The 17,579-nt window shown below is 36.4% G+C and overlaps 1 protein-coding gene and 1 non-coding gene across 2 annotated transcripts in view; both read left to right on the forward strand.

The window, feature by feature from the left end:
* The first annotated feature begins 12 nt into the window (after positions 1 to 12).
* The window catches only part of Jak2 (Janus kinase 2), a 154,662-nt gene continuing 137,095 nt past the window's right edge, over positions 13 to 17,579 (forward strand). Inside the window, exon 1 of the mRNA XM_004637222.3 lies at positions 13 to 106. The gene's annotated coding sequence lies outside the window, so the exon portion shown is untranslated. The remainder of the gene's footprint in view (positions 107 to 17,579) is intronic.
* LOC111818330 lies at positions 10,328 to 10,432 on the forward strand. Its single transcript, XR_002822351.1, has one exon. It is a non-coding gene; the product is annotated as a U6 spliceosomal RNA (small nuclear RNA).

A 17,579-nucleotide genomic window follows, 5' to 3' on the forward strand; every position in this document is an offset into this window, starting at 1 on the left:
CGAGGGCCGAGCCGGCCCGGGGCCCGCAGACCTGCCGGCCGGAGGTGCCGGAGGCGCGCCGCCCCGCGCTCCAGGGCGCTCCGCAGCCGCGGTGTCCCCGCAGCCGGTAGGTGTTGTCGCCGCCTGGCCTCCGGGTGGAGGGCAGAGCGGGGTCTCCGGCACCTTCCCACCTCTTGACTTCCACCTTCCTTACCGGCGGCAGCAAAGCTTCCTCTTTAAGACAAAACCCAGAACCTCCCGGAGTGTCTTGCTGTCAGTGTTCGCATCCATGTGCCCCTTCTAATTTCTTCCCTCCCCCTTCTCTGTAATTTTTTTAGACATATAAACAGCTTAGAAAAGAGCATCTATTTCCCGTGGATGTCTGAGGTAGTAACTGAGTCTATTTTTAGGTTTTTAGAAGCATGCCACGGGTGCAAGATGTGAACTGTTTTTCTTCTGGAGGAAAAGAGGCCCTCTCTCCAACTCCCTCTTTGGTGGGTGTGCGATCCTGGCCGCTGTTCAGCAGCTGAGGCGAGGGTGTCAAAAGCTGTGTGTAGGAGAGGTTGGGTGCGTGTGTGGACTGGCAGGGTTCTCTGTTGCTTACTCTGAAAAATGGCACTGCTGAACTTGTAAAGTTCCTCTGAGACAGTAATTTTGAGTCTTTATTGTTGCTTTTGGATTCTTTACGGAGCATTTTGTGTTGGTTTTACAAACAGCACATCCTTGCAAATGTTTTCCCTAACTATTCCTCCTCAAGCAGACAGAGATTTTTTATCTTTTAGACAGGGGTATTTCTAGGTAATAAAAAATTACTTATTGAGCTATTCGTGCTGGGGTTTCTGTTGCCACAGAGAATGCTTCCTGGGTGGTTTTAACTACCTCAGCTGGCGGTGTCCGTTTAATTTACCCAGTTTGCTTTACAGCGGTTATTAATCTGTCAGGGAAACCCCTTTTCTCTGAATGAAAGGATAGAAGCTGAATATATCACAGAGTGGAGAAATACGGCAATGAAAAACGGAAGTGGAAATAAGGGAGATGATTACTTTTGGTTTCATAATGCGTTTGAACAAGTGGGTTGTTGGGCTAATGCAGATATTCTGATATAATATCCAGCAGATTGAAAATGAATACTCAACCTTTGGTTCCTCTTCCCCCATCTATCTCATCTTTTACCCCTCAAGTGTGAAAACTCTTATAGGTGTACTTCTCTGTTGAAATATAACATATTGGAGAATTGGATGTGTCCAGCACTTGCCATAATAATACATGTATTCACCTGTAGTGGAACGCTGATTAGTTTGTAATGCTTATTTTTGCTTTTACTAAATGACTTTCATTTGGTGCTTGTGGCATTTTTCAGAAGCTGGTTAAGAAATATTGTAGTTCCTTTCAGTGCTTTTACCTTAGTGATTTAAGACATGTGTCTCAAATATGGAAAAGTGCTTTGGCTGTGGAGTCAGATCTGGGTTTGAATTATGATGTCTTGCCCCTTAAAAGTTGTATTAGGGCCAGGGATGTAGCTCAGTGGCACAGCTCCTGTCTGGCAAGCACTAGGTCCTGAGTTCCATTCCTGGTTAAAAAACAAACAAAGAAACAAAAAAAGCCAAGTTGTATTATTACATTATTACAATCTCTTTGAACTTCACTTTTCTCCTAAGATTGTTGTGAAAATTGAGTAAGATAGCTGCAGAACAATAAATTGCTCAGCTACTATAGAAGTTTTGGCTAAACTGGGTGTGGTGCCACATGCTACTTAAGAGGCTGAGGAGGGAGATACACTTGAGACTACACATTTAAGACCAGCTTGGGGGCAACATAGTGAGATCTTGACTTGAAAAAACAAAGGTTTTATGTAGTCTCATAGGTCGGCAGGCAAAGGAAATGCAGAGAAAGGTAGAATGACTGTGCATAAGGTGATCTGCCAGTGGCCAATAGCACTTCCTTTTAAGTATAAGAAGGAAAAGGACTTTCACATCTTGAACTAGCTGAGTTTTATAGCCTCTGCATGGATAGGCTTGACTCTTATCTCTGAGCCCAGTTGTACTGCCCCTTCCCACTATTGTGCTGCCCTCTTGTGGTTGCCTGTATTAGGAACTTTCTTGGGCTGCTTCCTCATACTATTTTCCTCTTTTAATGCTTTCTTTTATTCCCAAAGAAATGAAAGGCCCTAAGGTGCTCAGAAAAACAGTGAACTTACACTGGAGCTATTAGTTTTAGGTGGTTCATGGTTTCCATGTCAGATACCTACATCACTTTTTACAATATCTTATCTTCGTGAAGCTATATATTCAGAGGTTAATCTGCTAAAAAGCAATCTTCTGCTACTTGAAAATAAGTGTGAAACAGGAAATGATGGTTTGGTAGTGTCTAATTTGATTCCATGGTTTGAGAAGTTGTAGAATGCTTAATAGACACTAAATTGTAAGGATATTAATACTTATTAAATTGTTTGAGTCTACTTCTTTATTTATTTTTGACCTGCAGATGCCATGAAAAAGTTACTAAGACTTAAGAACTTCATGAAAACAGTTTGAGATTTCTTTGCTAGTGTTTTATTGCTTTTCCTGCTAACTTACTAATACAAAGCAAGTGCCAGCTGATCATGACTTAATATATTTTCTCTTTTGTTAATATTTTTATAATTTCTACTCAGTTATTTTACTTTAAAATGATTCCTGTTATTGAAGTCATTTCTTGTTGTTTTGGTGATGGTCTTCTGCCGCTCTTTCTAATCAACAACTCAAGCTCAGTGGGCCTTCAAAGGAAATCATCATTATATAAGCATGCCTTTGATTGGATCTTGAATGTCCCTCAGAGATCAATGTGTTAAAGAGTTGACCACCAAAGCTGTGGCCTGATTGGGAGATTGTGGAACCTTTAGAAGGTAAGGTCTAGTGGAAGGAGGTTAGGTCAATGGGGGCATGCCTTCAAAGGGGCTATTGGGACCTGGCCCCTCCTTTCTTTGTTTCCTGACTGTTGTCAAGGTGAACAGGCTTCCTACACTGTGCTCCCATTCACCATGTACTGTATCACCACAAGCTGAAAGCAGCAGGACCAAACAGCTATTGGTTAAAATCTTTGCCATTGGACTAAGGAGATAGCTCAGTGTCATAAGCGCCTGCCTGGCAAGTGCAAAATTCCAAATTTGATCCCCAGTACTGATAAAAAAAAAACAACCAGGGGCCTGCCCCTTAGCTCAGTTCTTTAAGTGGGTGCTTCAACAAAGCAGTCAGGCTCAGGTTGCTGTGGTTCATCCCCACAACTCCAGCCAGCCAAACCTGCCCTGAAGGCATTCGGAGAAAAAAAACAAAACAAAACAAAACAAAACCAAAAAACCCTGCTGCCGTAAGGCAAAATCAATTTCCTCATTTTAAATTATGTGAAGTATTTTAAATTATGTGAAGTATTTCATGGTAACAGAAAGCTGACTAATACAATCCCTTAATTTTTTAGTCATGCAAGCTTTAAATGAAGCATTGTCTTTATTTTATTTTTTGAGATAGGATCCCACTATGTAGTTCAGGTTGGCCTGGAACTCACTGTGTAGCCCAGGCTGGCCTTGAATTTGGGGGAGCCTCCTGCCTTAACCTCCTGAGTTCTGGAATTATAGGTATGCACCTCTATACCCAGTTTAAGCATTGTCTTTAAACCTTTTTTATCTGCCTTATGTATTAACCCATCCAACTTGTCCAAAATTGTTTTTGTTCCTCATATTTGTCTTTTCACCTTTACTGGTTGAATATCAGGATTTGTTTCTTGAGCCTAAAATACTGGAAGTCAAATCAGCGTCTTAGAATCTAGTGTCTTTTCCTTCTATTTATCCTCAGTGGAGGATGCTTTTTATGTAGCATTCATGTCTTACTATTTTCACCTATTTAACTTCCTCTTCCTGGCTTTCAGGATACTCTCATCAATGTCTGCTCTACTCAATCTTTTGTCTACAGATGCTTAGCAAGTATTTTGCTGTAGACTTGCAACTTGGTTTCCACATTTTCAAACAGCAAGGTATGTTTATCCCATTCTTTACCATTCACTTGTGTTTTTCCTCCTCCCACCTACTCCACTTGTAAATCTTATTTCACTGCTTGCTAGGTATGAAACAAATGAGTAGTGCCTCAGTGTTCTGAAGCAGGAAAATGATGAGAATTGTAGAACTTTCTCTATAGAGTTGTAGTGAAGATTAAAATGGAATGAAGACATCAAAAGTTTTCAAGCTTAGCACATTAAGGTCTTCATAAAATCTTAGTTACTGTATTACAATTATCACTACTACTGTTACTGTAAATACTCAAGTTGAAACTCCACCTCATTTGTGAAACCTCACTATGTTTTAGTTATTTCTATAGCTTTTTAGTCTTAGAACATCTTCATGATTTATGTGCTGTGCTTTGGTTATTTGAAAGTTATTTTCCTAGTGTTAGCTATATCTTTTCTTTTTTATATTTAAGAGAAAAAAACACTAAAAATGATACAAAATTTCAAACCAAGATAGAATAACAATGATTAGTACATTGTTTATTGTTATCTTCAAAGAAGTTGATCAAATTATAAGATAGAGGCATGAAATTTTGATCAAATGATATAAGCACAAACCTTTCTTTTTATTGAACTAATAGAAAGTAGTATAGCTATCTTATCTATATTGAATGTATATATATATATATATATATATTATATATACATTTATAAGTGTTGAATTTTCCTTTTTCCTTTCCCTATCCCAGTTTCTTTCCTTTTGAACAGTTTCTTCTCATTTCCCAATATCTGTTGTACATTTCGAATCTTACTCTTTCAGCTTCATATACTATAGGGACAATATGATGTTTACATATATGAGACTGATTTATTTCACTGATGAGGATATTCCTGAGTTGTATCTGTTTACCTTAATAGTCTCAAGTTTATCCTTCTTTATAGCTCAGTAGCACTCAATTGTATAAAACTATCACATCTTTTTATCCATTCTTCGATTGATGGGCATTTGGGTTGTTTCCAAGATTTAGCTATTATAAGTTGTGCTGCTATAAACACAGTTACACATATATTGTTGTGGAATCATGTTTTTAGGTCTTCTGGAAAAATACACAGAAGGGGAATAGCTGAGTCAAATGTAATCTCTAATCCTAGCTTTTGGAAGAATGTCCACACTGATTTCCATAATGGTTGCACCAGTCTCCACTCCCACCAACAGTGGAGAAGGATTCCTTTGCCTTCACAGCCCTTCCAGCATTTGTTATGGGTTGATTTATTCATGGAAGCCATTCTTTCTGGGATGAGGTGGAATTTCAGTGTTGTTTTAATTTGCATTCCTCAAATGACCAGTGATGTTGAACATTTTTTCATATATTTATTTGCTATCTATATTTCTTTATCTGAGAAGTATGTTTCATCTCAGATGCCCATTTTTGGGGTGGGTCTTTGAATTTTGGAGGCCTGATTTTTAAAAATTCTTTATATATTCTACATAGAAGTCCTTTGTCTGAGGGACTGTTGGCTAAAATATTTCCGACTCTTTGGGTTGTCGTTTCACTCTTTTGGTGATTTCTTTTGCTGTGTAAAAGATTTCCAATAAGATGAGATCCCAGTTGTCGATTCTTTGTAGTATTTACCATGCAGTTTGCGTTTTGTTCATGAAGTTTCTGCATACACCTATGTCTTTGATATTCCTGTTTTCTCTTCCAGTAGATTTAGCATTTCAGTTTTAATACTTAGATTTTTGATCCATTGTGACTTTAGTGCATGGGGATAGACATGGGTCTAGTTTTAGTCTTCAGCATATAGACACCCATTTTTTCCAACCCTGTTTATTAAAGAGGTTAGCTTTCTTCTAGTGAGCATGTTTGACCCCTTTGTCAAAGACAAGGTACCTGAGTGTGTTTGTAGTTGTGACTATATATTCTAATTTGTTCCATTGATTCTCAGGTCTGGGTTGTTTTTATTTTTTCACTACCATATTGATTTTATCACAGTAGCTTTGTAATATAATTTCCAGTGAGGAATTGTGATGTCTTCTGCTTTTCCTTTATTGCCTGTTGTTGCTTTTGTTATTCTAGGTCTCTTCTGGCTTCAAATAAAATTTTAGGAATGTTTTCTCTAGTTTGTGAGGTATGCTAGTGATATTTTAATCAGGATTGTGTTAAATTCATACGACAATTTTAAGTATTACCATTTTCACTATATTGGTTCTTCATATCTATGAGCAAGGGATATATTTCCATTTTCTGATAACCTCTTCAATCTTCTTTTGTCTTTGTCTCTCTTAATATGGTATATTACATTTATTGATTTGTGTATGTTGAACCATCCCTGCATTCCTGGGATAAATTCCACTTGGTCATGGTGTATAATATTCTTGATGATTTGCTGTGTTCTATTTGCTAGTATCTTACTGCCTCCAAGGATGATTTTTTTTTCTTTTCTTTCTTTTTCTTTTCTTTTTTTGTATTTAGGACAGAGTATACAGGGTGTACCGGTGTACAGGGTCTCACTGCATAGATTGGACTGGTAGTGATACTCCTGTTTACAGCCTCCCAGCAGCTGGGATTACGGGTGCACGCCACCATGTCCAGTCTCAATTGCTGTCTCAGCATGCCCCGATGGCGGGGCTGGCACAGCAGGCCCAGGGATTGAACTCCCAGTCCCTGCGTCTGCCTAAGCAGGCACTTTAATCCACTGAGCTATTTGGCCAGCCCTCCAAGAATGATTTAGAGAATATTGCCTTCCTTTTAATTTCATTAAAGAGTTTGAGGAGTATTGGCATTAAATCTCTTAAATTTCTTTTGAGAAATTCAACAATGAATACATCAGGATCTGGGCTTTTCTTTGTTGGAAAGAAAGTTTTTAATTACATTTTCAATCTAATTGACTGATACTATGTTATTTAGACTTTTTATATCTTCTTGCTTCAGCTAATCCATGTATATCTGGGAATCTGATAATTTCTTCTGTGTTTTCCATCCATCCAAATTTTAAAGATTTTCAGAGTAGGCACTAATGATCTGAATTTCCACAGGATCTGTAATGATTTCACACTTTTCATTGTTCAATGCATGATTTGAGTCTTTCCTTTTTTTTTTTTTTTTTTTTTTTTTTTTTTTTTTTTTTTTTTTTTTTTTTTTTTTAGGCTTTATTAATTTTATTCTTTCAAAGAATGAACTCTTTAATTCATTATTTCTTTGTGTTGTTTTCTTAATCTCCATTGCATTAATTTCTGCTCTGATCTTTATAATTTCCTCCTTTTTATAGGCTTTCAGCTTGTGTTACTCTTCTTTTTCTAGAAGCTTGAGGTGCAGCATTAAGTTATTTGTGTTTTCCTGATGTGAGAATTCACTGCTAAAAATTTCTCTCCTAGGATTGCTTTCATTGCATCCCACAAATTTCGGTATGTTTTACCTGCATTTTTCTTTAATTATAGATATTGTTTAATTTCTTCTGTGACCCAGTGGTTGTTCAGGAGGATGATATTAGAGGGTTTTTTTGTTTTGTTTTTGTATTTAGGACAGGGTCTACAGGGTCTCACTATGTGGATCGGACTTATAGTGATCCATCTGTGTTCAGCATCCCAAGACCTGGAGTTACAGGTGCACACCACCATGCCCAGTCTCAGTGGCCATCTCAGTGCGCTCCCAGGGGTTGGGCCGGCATGGCATGTCTGGGATTGAACCCTGACCGCTGCATCTGTATAAGCAGGCACTTTAATCTGCTGAGCTATTTCGCCAGCCTTTGTTTTTGGAGTTTTGCTGTCTCCTTGCCATTAATTTCCAATTTCATTGTACTGTGATTAGATAATGTGTATGGGATAATTTCAGTACTTTGGCATTTATTTAAACCAAGTTCTGTCAGCTGGTATATGGTCTGCTTTAGAGAATGTCCCATATATAGCTGAGAAGAATGTGTATTCTGATGTTATTAGGTGGAACACTCTGTAAAGTTCTACTAAATCCATTTGTTCACGAGTTTGATTCAGTTCTGATATTTTTTTGCTGATTTTTTTGCCTAGTTGATCCAGCTGTTTGTGACAATGGGATATTAAGGTCTCTCATTAGAATTGTGTTATATTGCTTGTTTGATTTTTTTCATGTCTATTAATTGTCTTGTATAAATTAGGTGCTTCCATATTTGATGCATACATATTTATGATTATTATCTCTTCCTCTTGTGAATTTTTCCCTAAGAAATATGTAGTGACCTTCTTTATTTCTTTTGATCATTCTTAGTTTGAAGTTCACATTGTCCACACATTGTCAGCCTCTGCCATACATGTTATAATCAGTTTTTCTACCTATATGATAATACTGTGATTGTCAGAGGTCATAATCACAACCACAACCCAGTATCAAAGGATTGAATACCCAGTACTGAGCCAAATAGTAACTTTGTATCCTTTACAAATTGGGAAGGTAGGTTATTGGGATAGCTATAAAGAACCACCTACATATACAGGAAAATAGCATAACAAAGACAAGCCAATACATATCAGTTATCATCATTCATGTAAATGGCCTAAACTCACTGATCAAAAGAGACTGGCAGAATGAGTCAAAAAACAAAATCCAGGGTCTGAGAAGATAGTTTGGTGATCTAAGCACCTGTCTGGCAAGCACAAGGACCCAACTTTGATCCCCAGTACTGCATGCTGTGCCAGCCCTGGAACACTGGCCCTGAAACCAGGCATAGTATCACACACCTGTAATCCCAGGGCTGGGAAGGCTGAGACAGGAGGAGCACAATGAATCTGAACAGGTATAACATTCTGGCTAAGGTAGTATAGTTAGTAATAACAATAGTTTAAGGTACAGCTTAACTACTGACAAACTATGGGAACCATTAACCTGCTACTACAGTTTTCCCCTTAATGAAGTTACTTTTATCCTTTTGCAGGTGGTAGGGTGGTGGAGATTAAGATGGCTAGGGGATAAGATAAAAGTGATGAATGAGGTCAAATATAGCAGGGTCCAGGCTTCAAGGCTGGAAGTCAAAGGATGATCACCCCAGTTTTGGGAAACTGGAAAACACAGGAGGGAAAGAATGAAATAGAATGGAAAGGAGTAACCAGAAAGGGAAAAGACAATGTTTACTCATTTGAAAGTTTATATTAAAAAAGTAGTTGAGGAAAGTGAGAAAGAGGATCAATAGAAAAAAATGCAAAAGGTACGTAAAAAACCTAAACAGTAAATAAAGGAAGAAGTAGAAAAGAAAGGAAAAGAAAGGGGAAAAAGTAGATTCAAGAGAGGAGAATAAGAAAAAAATTCAAAAATGAAAGTAACCACAAAATACAGGACAAACCAAGACAACTTCCAACCAGACAAGAAAGGGAAAGCCAATAGGACAAACAGGAGAATAAAAGTAGTAAAATACCTCTGGTGTTTATATTTCTGTGATCGCATCCATGTCAGATCCCAGAAATGTGTTATGTACTCCTGCCAAGTTTGCCATAGATATTGTGATGGGTGTGAAGCTGATCTTTGCCTCTGGATTTGGGACTGGGACTGGTTTTCTGTTGGAGAGCTCCACTGCTGGCTCCTCACTTATGCTTCAGATGCTTTTATGTTGCTGATCTTGCTGATCCTGGGTGTCATGGGTTGCAGGTGATCTTCCTGCCAAAGGCATGTGTGTTCCTGTGCCAGCCATATCTTTTTATGTTGTGCATGCTTTCAGTAGTACCATAAAAAAAAAAAATACAGTGTGGAGCACACATAAACAATATTCAGTAACTATGCTGATTGCGTATGAGAAAGGAACTTGTTACCAAATATTCATGAATATCTGCAACATGAAAGGCATTTTGCTGTATTCTAAAGATAAATATAAAATATGTTCTTTTCCCCAAATTCTTGGTATAATTGGGTATATAAGATAGTGAAATTTATAGCTATTTGAGAGCATTTAGAGTTGAGGTGAACAGAAAAGGCTCTAAGGAGGTAGAATTAAAACTAGGCAGGCTTTGATTTTACATATGGAAGAAAGTCGTATAGGAGGGAATCAAAGCAAAATATGCATGGGGTGTTTGGAGAATAGTACCTAGAAATCTTGATTGAAATAAAGGTTTGTGTGGAAGAACAGTAACAAAGCACGCTAAAAATGTAGATTGGGATTAGATTTTGGAGGCTTTTAAGTGCTAGGATGAGAAGAAATACTTTACTCCATAGATAATGTAGAAACTTTGGAAAGAACTTTCTGACATGAATATTTTAAGAAAATTGAAGTAGGGCCAGTGCTAGGTGGTACAGTATAAATTATAAATGAAGTGACAGTGAGTGTTAAAAAGAAAATCTAGGCCTGCTGTACTGAAGAGTTGGATTTAGTGGAAATAAGTCACACTGGAGAGATGTCACAAAACTTTTATCATGTTACTTACTTTTGCATCACATATACTAAAACTGGAATGATATGGAAATTAGCATGGCCCCAGTGTAAAGATGACATATAAATTTTTGAATTGTTCTATATTGTAAAATGAATACTTAAAGCAGGTTTCTGTTGTACCCTGTTGATTGTGTCAGGTCTTTACTCTCCATATTCAGTGTTTTTCTTGCTGAAAGATGGAGCTGTTGTACAGTCTTACATCCAAAGAGCAAGTATTTCTAAAATATTTACATTTATAAATATAAATACTTATATTTTGAAGATACTCTAAATCCCCATGGGAAAAGATGTGTCAAAATAAATGAAAGGCAGTATATGACACCAAGTTAAATAAATTGTTTAAAATAACATTTAAAAAAGACTTTATTATGGGCTGCATAAGAAGAGAGATTAGGAGGAGAGGAATAATTTAAGATGATTTTGAAATTTTAATCCACAGTGACAGGAAATCAAAGGTTTTTGAGACTACAAAACATTCAGAACATCTGGACCAACCCACATGTTTTTGTGCATTAGGAATCTTGAAACCCAGAGAGGTTTAAAAAACATACTGAGAACTGAACTCACGACGTTGTACTTGCCAGGCAGGTGTGCCACTGAGCTATATCCTCAGCCCTATGTTTACAGATCTTGTAGGTCAGTAATACAGATAAGACACATTATTATTCTATAATGTTTAGGACCTCAGCTGGGAAGACGTCTTAGCTAGTGATGATTTGAAGTTAGGGGACCAAAACCATCTGGAGGTGTCTCAGGCTGGCCTTAAGCTGACTTTGTAGCCTAGGCTGGTCTCCCACTCACAGTGATCCGCTTGCCTCAGCTTCCCCAGTGCTGGGATTACAGGCGTGCACCACCGCATCTGGTTTTCCATATGTTTTAAGTTCCTGTGAATAATGTTCTAGTTTTCATTGCTCAAATTCTGTTTTTCTCTTAAGGTATAGCACATCTTTTAATTATTGTGTAAAATGTCTGAAACTTTTCTTTGTTTTAAATGATCACAATCATTGTTTGTCAGTTCTGTAGCCCTTAAATTACAAATGGACCCCTGAGTTACAATTGCTGTGACATACAAACAACTTGGTTGGTTTATTTATTTATTTAAATTTTTATGTATTTGGTATAGGGCCTCCCTTCGCAGCTTGGACTCGTAGTGATTCTCCTGTCTCAGTCTCCCCAGAGTGGGATTACAGACATGTGCCACAGTGCCCAAACCCAGTTGCCAGCTCAGTGCACCTGGCAGTGGGGCTGGCATAGTATGTGGTACTGGGAATCAAACCCCGGTCCCTATGCTTGCCTAAGCAAGCACTTAGTCCGTTGAGCTATCTTGCTGGCCCTAACAACTTGGTTTATGACTGGAATTTTGGTTTTAACTTATGATTGAGTTATGAGCCAAATGCTAGCTGCTTGTGCTTCCAGATGGTCTAGATACAGATTTAACTTTTAAAGAGTTTTGAAAGGAACATGACAACATCCTCTTCTGTATGGAGTTAACTGAGAAATCCTGGGCCAGTGTGTTTCAGGACACTAAGATCTGCTTGTATTATAGGAGAGAGACTTTGAAGGCTGTGTGGAGGAGCCTAAGCCTTCATCTGACAACTTGAGCTGCAAAAAACCCTTGGGATGAATTGAATTTATAAGTTAAGGGTTCACTGTTATTTATTTGGTACATAAATTATGCATTGTCAGACTGGGAATCATAGACTTTTAAGAAGTGAGAAGAACATCTGAGCTTTAACAGAAATGAGAAAGTTAAGTCTCATTTGTTAAATACTTAGTTTACAGTATGAGTGGATTAAAGTTATTTTTAGTCCTCTTGAATCTCAACTCATTAGCTTTTCCAATCTTTTATGTTATTTCAGCGATATTTACCTGACAAACTATGTCTCTTAGAATACAAATTCTAAGAATAAATTTTGATAATATTAACATCTAAAAATTTCGTATTTGAGGTTTCATTTTTCCAATCTATAGGCACAGGGTGATTGAAATTCATTGTAATTACTATTTAATATTCATTTATTTGATATGTTCCATTGTCAAATACTGTTGGAGGTACTAAGAGTGCATTAATGACTGAGTTGTACAGTTTCTCACATTAGGAAAGTTTTGGATTTTTTTTTTTTTTTTTTCGGAACCGGGGATTGAACTCAGGCCCTTGTGCTTGCCAGAGAAGCGCTTATTCTATTGAGCCATTTCCCCAGCTCAGGAAAGTTTCATTACAGTGATATAAGACAATCAGTGAGCAAAAGAATAATCCAATATATGATGGGGAAAAAATCAGAACAATGGCAGAGGCAGTGGTTGGTGCAGTAACATGAGAAAACTTTCTGGGGGTGATGATAATTTCTGTAGGGCTTTGGATAATTTTTTTAAAAATTTAATTTAGGGGCCGGGGAGATGGCTTAGTGGAATAAGCGCTTCCCTGGCAAGCGCAAGGGCCTGAGTTCAATCCCTGGTTCTGAAAAAAAAAAAAAAAAAAGTTACATTGTCTAAAAAAAAAATTAATTTAATTTTTTTATTCAGAAATAAATATGAATGAGACAGTTTCACAGCTAATTAATAGGACAGTTTTGATAATCAATACATTGTACATTGTTATATTCTTAGTGGTTACCAATAGTACAAGAAGCAGACAGGATATTCTGTCTAAACATTGTTAGTACATCTCTTTCTTCTCTTTGAATTAAGCAAAAGTAGTTGCAAATTTATCCTATTTTGTATATATAAATACAAAATGATCATTCCTTTGTATCATTTTATTGTCTGTCAGAGGTGAATATTCTATTGGCATCTAAATACTATAGGTGTTTGAATTCAACTAAACAATCTAACACTGTCTAGCAGTCTATAATATTAGTGGGTTATCCTCAGAAGTTATTGACTTGAGCCTCTTACAGCTCATTGTATTAATATGGCTTTACTTTATATACCTTGTTTTTATACTTTTCTGCTGGATGGTTAAGACCAAGATATAGCAAGACCTATATAACAAGAAATGTAACTTTTGTATCTGATAAGGTCAGCCAAGTACTCTCAGGATTTAAAGGCTTTGAATAATTGAGGTACAGTATATAGATATATATTGTCTTTTAGCACACTTTAAGATTTGTACATTTCATTTGTGTAAGGAGTCTAGGGTATTAACTTTTACTTGAAGCAATTGAATAACCTAAGTTGTTTGTGAAAAGGATAACCACCTGCCAAATGTTACAGCTTTGGATAAGTTGCAGGTTTAGGAAGAAGGGATGGTACAGATTTTTAAATAACAAGATGGATCCAATCATATTCCACTTTGTGATTGGATCTGCATTGTACATAATATCACTCCAGAGCAGAAATTTTAACTTCATATTGTGACAATGTTAATGGAGTCCTGACCCAAAGAGAGGCCTTACTTCAGGAGTTCTAACACCTGGTCCAGTTACTCACCATAAAAATCAAAAAGTATTGGTGAAAAGTGAGACAAATTTATTCAGTGTAGTCATACTAAAAGGACAAGAGATGACCAAATGTCCTCACCCTTATTGTTGAAAATACTGACAAGGGTCCCAGGATTCTGTACAGTAAGAACTGGGGGAAGGGATGAGAAATAAGCATTGTTAAATTGTCTTCTTCCATCTATGAACTGGTTGATTGTTATATCAGGTCTCTTCTGTGAGTTCCTCTTGACTCTGGGGAAGTCATTCTCACTTGAGGAGGCTATCCAGGTTCTATCATAAGATGATTGCCCTTGCTTAGGAGGGAGCCTTGGTTGCTGTCGTCGGCTAGCTAATTGCTCCCACTTACTGTGGCACTACTCTCATGGGGTGACATGCCTGTAGGATTTAGTGGTTTTAGAATCTTGAAACTGTTTTCAGCTTGGTATCTTCAGATGTGAAGAGGGCTGAGAGAGGATAGGTAAATTTAGGGCCAATCAACCTTGTATTACTGGTTTTTAGACAGAAGCTGTTCGAGTGATTAACTGATCACATGAAAAGCTGAACAGAAATCTGACCCAAAGTTTAAGTAGTAAAGGTGACAGATGCAAAATGAAGGCAGAGATACTAATCTTTTATCCTTTCAATTCTGTATTAGGTATTTGTAGGTCCAATTTAAGAGTTACTGGTTTTGGCAAAAACAGCCTCTGAATCCCTGTGACAAAACCTGGTTCTGTATATGGATAGGCAGGTAGGCTATGTTGAGGCAGTCATAAATTTCTAGGCAAGGAAAGGTGACCACAGAGTGTTTTGGGAGTGTAGGGAGGTGAGGAATGATTAAGACTGAAAAGCAAATTTAAAAATAAAGACATCTAGTACAAAGTCAACACACTTAAAAAAAAATTGAGACATAAATTTTCTTTAGATAATAGTTTAAAGAGCAAATCTTTAACTTAAATGTAAAATACTTGTAAGTGTACAAGTTTGATGAATTTTCGTTAGGTGAACAAAATATGCCCATGTTAACCATTGCAGATCAAGAAATAGACAGTATTTATTACCAGCACCCTAATGACCTCCTGTGCTTCCTGTTGGTCATTCCCCATGTCCCTTGCTATTCTGGGCCTGCCAAGCTCACAGTTGTTGTAATTTTTGTTACCTTGTTCAAAAGCAGTTGAGGGATGTGGAGAAGAGTTTGAGGGATGCTCATGGTTAATGAATATTTCTGTTAAAAGAAATTAAAGCATATGACAGAAAGCTAACTTTTGGGTGCATAGTTGCTAAAAATTTCTTGGAATAAGGAAACAAAGACTCAAATCTTTGGATTAAAAGTATATTAAGGGGGCTGGGGAGATGGCTCAGTGGAATAAGTGCTTCTCTGACAAGCGCAAGGGCCTGAGTTCAATCCCTGGTTCCGCAAAAAAAAAAAAAAAAAGATTTTCAATCAAGCTAAGTAGAATAAACCTACATCAACATGATTGCAAAGAAATTGCAAAGCTGAAAATTTGAACTGTAGGTGGAATTTTGAGAATAAGGACCAGATACTTTTTCAAAGTTGTAACTTAAAAAATCCAGACACGAAAGATCCACTAAAGGACAGCAGGAAGAAATTAGTCCAGAAGCAAGGTATAGGATTCTAAAATATAGTGAGTATGAAGTGATGTAATTTTAGAAAATTTATTCTTTAATATGAAGAATTTATTTTATTGACTTATCTTTTCAAGAACCCAACTCTTAGTTGCACTGACTTTTCCCATTGTTTTTCTAGTTTCTCTTTCATTTATTTCTGCTCTGATCTTTATTAGTTTGTTCCTTCTAACTCTGGGCTTCATTTATTCTTATTCTTCCAGTTTCTTTATTTATTTGTAATGTTAAATTATTTGACATCAATCTTCTTTTTGATATGTTTATTGTCATAAACTTTGCTCCTAGAAATGCTTTCACTGTATTTGACTTTTTACAATTAAAGAGACAGTGTAATAAATTATAAAACATTTAAAGAATTGTGTATTTTAAACTTCTTTTAAGGTTTTGCATATTCATTTGAAGATGAGCTTCAAAAATCCTGTAGTTTTATGGAACTACTTTTGCTATATTTAACTGACTTTCTACAATTAAAGAGTGTAATAAATTACAGGACATATTTTACAGTTATGCATTTTAAAAATCTTTAGGGTTTGGATATTCATTTGGAGGTGAACTTCAAAAATTTGTATTTTTGTATCAGATCCAACAATTGTTGGGCTTTTATTTATTTTATTTTCCATGTTGGAAGTTGCATACATACTATTTGAATCAGGATTAAATCACCATTTTCTATAATAAAATGTTTGTAGTTGAATATAGAATTAAGTTTTAAGTTGTAATTTACTTTTTTCATTATCTATAATACTTAACATAGTTCTTGACACATAGAAAATGATTTATGAGCTTAGTTTACTATCATTTTCATTTCCTTCCTATCTGCTGGTGATTGTAAAAATAGGGAAGGTTGTCAGATTTACATCTCTAGTTCTTATGTTTTAGGCTCTAGTAATAGCCCAGCTATATTTCTGAGTGAGAATGTGTAAAATGTGTACTTTATTCTTTTCACCTTCCAATGCCCAGGAGCAATTATCTTCTCAAGTCCTTATTTCTGTTGTTTTACAGATACCTTATTTGAACTCTCACACTGTCTTTTGCTCCTTTGACTTCTTCCAAATTCAGTAGTTGTTAGCCTATGTCTTGCTTTTATAATTCCTTTCATCATTCAGTATTGCAGTTCAGAATCTTGCTGCTGCCTGGACTGTTGCATTGGTGTTCTAATTCATTGTCTGTGGGATAAAATTTATATTTTTTGGTCTGACATTGATTTAGCTACCTCAGCATGCCAGATATGTATTCTCTTGGCCTTTCCTTTATGGTTGCTTCGTGGTATTGTTTTATTCTGAGACAGAGTCTCACTATGTAGTTCAGGCTGGCTGGAACTAGCAGTGATCTTTCTGCCATAGCCTCCTGAAGGATTACAGGCATGTGCCACTATGATGTGCCACCATGCTTGGCTTGCTTCATGGTTTTTGAAATGACTGCCCTATCCTAAATTCATGCTTAGATTTAGGCAGAAAGAAGGTGGAGGGAGAAAATTAACAAAAACATGCCAATTAGCTTAGTCTCATTTTAGAGATGATCCTCAAAGAATGACTCAGAATTTCCACTTAAATCTCATTTGCTGAAAGGAGTTCATATAGCTATTCAACGGGGTGGAGGGGCGATACAGTGTTCTGTCAGGTACAAACCTGTCTTTAAGAAAACTGGGATACTGTATTAAAGAATGAGAAAATGCATTTTGGTTATGTAGCTAGCAATCTTGCCAAAAATATCCATTATATTTTTAATTTTTTCCTTAATGGTATAACTTCTCACATCTTTAATTCAGCCCAATAATTTTTTTTTTTTGACATCAGTTATTTTATTTTAAAGAGAAAAAAAAATAAACAATGGTACACAATCTCCAAACAAGATTTTAGGAGAGTAACAGTGGTTAGTACATTATGTATTGTTACTGCCAAAGTAGTTTCTCATATTATAAGATATAGGCAAGAAATAATAAATAAACAACAAAGGTACAAACCTCTTTTTTTTTAAAGTCAACAGAAAATGGAAATATACTTTTTAAAGTTTCTAATACTAGGAGAAGATATCATACAATGTCTTTTAAATAAATTATAAGTCAAAGATACAGTATAAATCTTAGAACAAAAATTGATTAAGCAATATTCAGAAAATTAAATGTTTCAAAACAATTGAACTCAGAAAAAGTTTTCATGATAGCAAAGAAGT

This window comes from Octodon degus, unplaced genomic scaffold (genome assembly GCF_000260255.1).
Source record: "Octodon degus isolate 3935 unplaced genomic scaffold, OctDeg1.0 scaffold00087, whole genome shotgun sequence".
Lineage (NCBI taxonomy): Eukaryota > Metazoa > Chordata > Mammalia > Rodentia > Octodontidae > Octodon > Octodon degus.